We start from the raw sequence: 6,099 nt of genomic DNA, 5'->3' as shown, positions 1-6,099 counted from the left end.
TGTCTCATTTAGATAAGAGTCTCTAAGGTGGTGTGCAGACTGAACTGTGCTCCAGAGTTCAGAGGCTTTAAGAGGCCGACATGGAGCTAAGCCTGTGACTATTGAGTTAGATTGAGGGGATATTCCGAGTGCAAACACAGACGCTCTCCTTTCTATAATAACTTCCTGAGCAGCAGCGGTGGTGGCTCAGTGTTGAGCTCTTTAAGAGAGTGGCCTTTGAGCAGACAGACTTTCCCTTCCCTGGCTCTCCCCCTTTGCGTGGTCTCTGTCATTAATAATGTGATATTGTCCCATCTGTTGGGGGAGCAGCGCGCAGCACGTGTTTGTAGTTAGGCTCATCAGAACCTGATGTGGGGCTGGCGGGAAAGAGGGCAGCCTGAACTGGGAAGCCTGGTCTGCAATGGGAACGCTAATGAAATCTCAAGAGCACTTCAGTACTCAGGTAGTGTACATATACTGCACACATGTACATATACTGCATACGTCTGTGAGTGAGTTTGCTGAAAGTTTATAGGAGCACATGAGAAGTGTGTAGAAGAGGGAATGAAGTCGTTTTTGAGCTGTTGCCACTTTCCCATGTTTTGTCTCCTCTGTGTTTCTTTGCCCTGTGGCTATGGGCCAAATGTTTACATGCACATATTCTCCAATATAATTACATTGTCTTCACTGATTGTTGTACAAAGTAGGTGCCCTGGGACACGTCTGAACTGACAACACTATTAACATATTTGTAAGATGCCATAATGTAAAACAAAACATGAAAATATTGTGATCAAAGGCCTTGTTCTACCCACTGCTATTACCCCACCTCCAGACGGGTTGCTGCAATCATTCTGTGCTAAATCAAATGCAGAAATAAACATCTCTGGGGTTTGAGTCCACAGCCAAAAGCCTCAGTTCAGATCCCACACTTTACAGAGTGGTTTGGGTACACAGCTGCGATGCCACACACTGGATAATGCATTTGGAGTGTAGATTCTAAAAGTAATTTGTTTCAATGAAAGACTACTTAAGGCTCACTGGTGTTTGGTTTAACCTGCCATAATATACTCAATATCAAATTTGTATTGGACTTATTATCATTATGATTGTTAAAAGGTGTTTCTTTTACAGTTTCCCAAAATACAGCCCCCTGTAGAGCTGTTCTCAATTCCACAATGCCACAATGCCACAATGCCACAATGCTAAAAGTCTTACTGGGATAATGGGAAAACTTGCTATAATGGCTCCCTCAAAATCATTTAACTACAATATCCTCCCAAAGCGTGAAACCAGAGAAGTCAGTAATTTGTGAGGTCAACTTGGTGATATGCCAGGAGCGACAATCAAGATCAGACAAACTAATGTGAAACGTTTCCAAAAATGTAAAACATCTCTTATAAAAACCTTAGTCTGAATCAATACAAATGCAGTCAGAGAATCTTGGGGATATCTTTGTTGCAATTTAAAAAGAAGAAATTCTACTCTGAGAAGGAAATGGATGTTCAATCATCTGATTTGATTCATTGCATGTTACTCTACTGTATTTATCTAATCTATTATTAGGAGTATCTTCAAAATATAAATGTTTGTATAGTGAGCATTTCATTTCTATTTATCTATTCTATTTTCTTGCATAAATGACATGCTTACACTTGAGTGTGTTGTTTTTTATGTGTGTCTTCACAAGCTTTCAAGCGCCCGCTCTGATGTGCGTTGCAGGCCGCAGTAGGCTGGAGGCCAAGTTACATCTTGCAGCAATTAAGCTGCATGCGTCTCTTACGCCCCTCCACTGGTCCAGTGCAGGCTCTGGTTTCAAGGCCGGATCACACTAGACAAACTGACAGCATTGGTGAACACGACTCAACGTAGCAACAGCATGTTGCACACATTTTTCAAATGTTTTTATTTTTTATACTTCTCTCTCTGTTGAATCTGCAGCCATATTTGTCTGTGATTTACGTTTCTGTTGCCTTCATTTACTGTCTGAGCATTCATTACAATCACATCAAAATGTGTGAGCACTTCTGTGGTTTCAGAGCTGTGCCAAGATCAAGAAGGCCCGTTCTCAATGCAGAGTCAAAATGCACATGACAACACAAATAGGCCTAGTCAAAATCTGCTTAGTACACACTGGTGTTTCTGCAATGTTATTAGAAATCACAGTTTACCTGTATAAACAGTATTATCACCCACACATAAAAAAGATAAGCACACATTTTCTTTACCAGAGTAGGTATCTACCAGTCCTTTTTTAAAGATAAAAAGGATTGTTTTTACCTTGACATGTTTAGGTGAGCATCTGCCCTCTTCCTTAGAAGCATCATCCGACTGCTGCGTCACTGATCAGCTGGTCTGATGTGGCCAGCCTGACAGATCAGACAGGTCTGAGGCCACACTCCCTGCTGCCTGGTGATCTCCACATCCCAGACGTGTGGGAGCATAAATGTTCCTTCATCTGTGTTTACAGTGTTTTTTCCCCATTTTCTAATTTCAATTGCCCATATCCAGTGTTTGTATCTGTGTCCTTTCATTTCAATAAATTTTTTGGTTTTCCCATTCCATAATATGATTTTCACATTTGCAGTGGTCCTCTGGTCCTATTGCTGAATTGAGATTTTCCTGGTGTGCGTTCTTTCTTTCTGCCTTTTTGAGTCATCTGGTGGTTTGTTTTTCCTTTCCTTTTGATGTACTGAAATGTCTACCTGTTTCCCCCGATGTATGAATTATTTAATATTTTGCATGGTATATATCTGGTTTGGGGACCACAGGATTTCATCCCTGCTGTTTGCAGACGATGTTGTCCTGTTGGCTTCATCGAACCAGGACCTGCAATGTGCACTGGGGCGGTTTGCAGCCGAGTGTGAAGCGGCTGGGATGAAGATCAGCTCTTCTAAGTCTGAGGCCATGGTTCTCGACCGGAAAAAGGTGGCTTGCCCTCTCCGGGTGGGTGGAGAGTCCCTGCCTCAAGTGGAGGAGTTCAAGTATCTCGGGGTCTTGTTCACGAGTGAGGGGAGGACAGAACGTGAGATTGACAGGCGGATCGGTGCAGCTTCGGCAGTGATGCGGTCGCTGTATCGGACCGTTGTGGTGAAGAGGGAGCTGAGCCGAAAGGCGAAGCTCTCGATTTACCGGTCAGTCTTCGTTCCTACTCTCACCTATGGTCATGAGCTCTGGGTAGTGACCGAAAGGTCGAGATCGCGGATACAAGCGCTTGAAATGAGTTTCCTCCGCAGGGTGACTGGGCGCTCCCTTAGAGATAGGGTGAGGAGCTCAGTCACACGGGAGGAGCTCAGAGTAGAGCCGCTGCTCCTCCACGTCGAGAGGAGCCAGTTGAGGTGGCTCGGGCATCTGTTCCGGATGCCTCCTGGACGCCTCCCTCGGGAGGTGTTCTTTGCATGTCCCACCGGGAGGAGGCCCCGGGGAAGACCCAGGACACGCTGGAGGGACTATGTCTCTCTGCTGGCCTGGGAACGCCTCGGGGTCCCCCGGAGGAGCTGGAGGACATGTCTGGGGTGAAGGAAGTCTGGAAGTCCCTGCTTAGGCTGCTGTCCCCGTGACCTGGCCCCGGATAATCGGATGAAAATGGATGGATGGATGGATGGTATATAGTGCATTTTTGATCCTGTTGTATTTTGCCCTTCAGGGGCACCAGTACCTGTCTTAGTTTTGTATGTGGCACTACTATGAAAACTGCTTATACCCTAGGTGGGCTATATAAAAGGGAAAACAGCAGGTTTAAAACAAATACATTTTTATAAATAAATAAACAAAAGAAGGCTAAGAAACAACATAGCCAGATGGGACAATGACTTCAAGGACGTAATCACAATACCATACATATGGGATCACAGAGCCAATACCAAGCATCCTGAGTAAACAAAACATTAATACTATTGTAAAACCACATTCAAAAAGAAGAATACTACTGTCTTGTGTTATATTGATGAATTTTAATAATGGTATCTATCAGTCCTACCTCCCTCAGCTCCCCTGGATATCTTTCACACCTGCCAAACATAGGAAACACCAAAAGATTTCTTCTGCAGTTACACAAACACACTGTTGGTGGAGCCCCATTGGCAGAATAACACCAGCACAGATACGTCTGCTTACTCAGAGTGGGATCTTGGCCAGTGACGCACATCACTGAGCAGCCATAAAACTCTATTTACTCAGTACACAGATTGGGAAATATTCGGAAATGTAAACAAATTGTCTGTGCAGTGGCATTTTTAGGCCTTTTTAATTGCTTTGGATATCACATCATAACAAGCAAATGTAATATCAACACAAGAGAGTCTAAGCTCTGAGTGCAGTGTGATCCACAAATCTTTTTGTACACATCTCCAGTATTTATGTTTATGTTAGAATTTTCCCTTTTTATGTTCTCTTGTTGTCGGATTGAGGTTTAGTTGTCCTGTGAATTTCATTATTTTACCTTTGAATATATGCAGCCAACATTTTAATTAATGGTCAAGTATTATTAATGTAAAAAGCTCTTTCTCATATTAATCTCGGGTCATCTAGTAGGACCTGACTTGGTGTTATTGTATTTTTTTCTTCTCTTTGGCTCCAGTCTTTTCTCATTTCCTCTCAAATGGACTCCTTCAGGCCTGGTTCTCTGCTGTGTTTTGACCTTCTGTTACAACTTCTTCAATGTTGGAACTATCCAGATTCATACTTATGACATACACTAACAATCCTGTTTCTTATAGTAGCAGTAATTTATTTATTTTTTTCCCCATTTTCCATTCATGGTGTTGTTACCAAAATCATATTTTAAAGGTGCACTATGTTTTGGTTGGGGGTCCATCACCTTCTTGTTTCTATGGATATGTCATTGTCATCTACCTGGAATGTTCCACAGTATGACATTAAACAGCTCTACTTTACATTTATTCAATTATAGGTGGTTTTATAGCTCAAAAGTACCTAGAAAAACAGGCATTCTGTCTGAGAGTGGGTTGCCTCTCCACAGACCTCACCTGTAACTTGTACTGGTCGGACTCCTTGAGGATAGAAAGGTTTAATACCATATTATGAAACGTTCCAGATAAAGCAATAACATCATGGAGTAAAGAATTTGACGGATCATCCACCAGAAAAGTTACACGATGCACCTCTAAATGTAATCACAGAAATCTTTAAAAAAAAACATGTTTAAAATAGCTATTTAAAAGCAGTACAGACAAAATAATATTACTTCTTTAAAATTATTTTGTGAAGCCCTTTTGAAGCAATAGTACTGACTCAAATTGTTTGGCCTAAAGAAAATAGATCAGAAGAAAAAAGACCGCAGATACCAGTCCTGAAATATTAGCCCAAACACTAACTTGGTAATGACTCCTATATGAATGCTCTTACTTTCATGTAGCGCAGCAGGATTCCCCCTGCCACTCAAAGTCGTCAGGATGCTGGGCACAGGTCCTGGCTGGATTAGGATCACAGCGTTAGATCTGTGTGCACACTCCTGAGGCCCAGGCAAGAGCCACTGGGACAGATGTATTGACATGTAGTTGGTGTGTAAAAGCAAGTTAGCGTGTGCTCAGATGTGCTGTATGTTTGGTTAGTGGGTCTCAGAGCCAGGGCAGGAAGCGCTGCCACAGGTCAGAGGAAACAGAGCTTCAAATAAATGACCCAGAGTTAGGCTGGCAGCACTTCTGAGAGGGTACACTCAGTGGATCCTGTGTGTTGACATGAAGGATGCCGTGCATAAGCCAAGAGCAAAGTAAACAATGCTTCTCCACATGTAAATCAATAAATGCAAGAAAGATAAGTTTAATCCTATACTATGAAACATTCTAAGCATTAACATTTCTATGGTTTCAGAACCTCCACCAGAAAAGTTTTGTAGTACACCTTTAAACCACAATTAGTTGTTTTAGCATTAGTCTGAGGTTTTAAGGGGAAAATTAGTTTTCTAAGTTATTAAGTGAGATGCTCACATCTCAGGTGGTAAACATACATTGCCTCTCAATAGACGCAAAAAGGGGCTCTATTTGACAAACATTGCCCTCTAGTGGCTGTACAAATCATATTCCTTTTCTCAGCCTGCTGTCCTCAATCTTATCTGTTGCCATAAAATATCTATCTATGCTCATTTGAGACTTCACTAAT

This window comes from Boleophthalmus pectinirostris, unplaced genomic scaffold, assembly GCF_026225935.1.
Source record: "Boleophthalmus pectinirostris isolate CB_2022bp ecotype Guang Dong unplaced genomic scaffold, ASM2622593v1 HiC_scaffold_18, whole genome shotgun sequence".
NCBI classification, from domain to species: domain Eukaryota; kingdom Metazoa; phylum Chordata; class Actinopteri; order Gobiiformes; family Gobiidae; genus Boleophthalmus; species Boleophthalmus pectinirostris.
Note: the sequence above shows the minus strand (reverse complement) of the source record.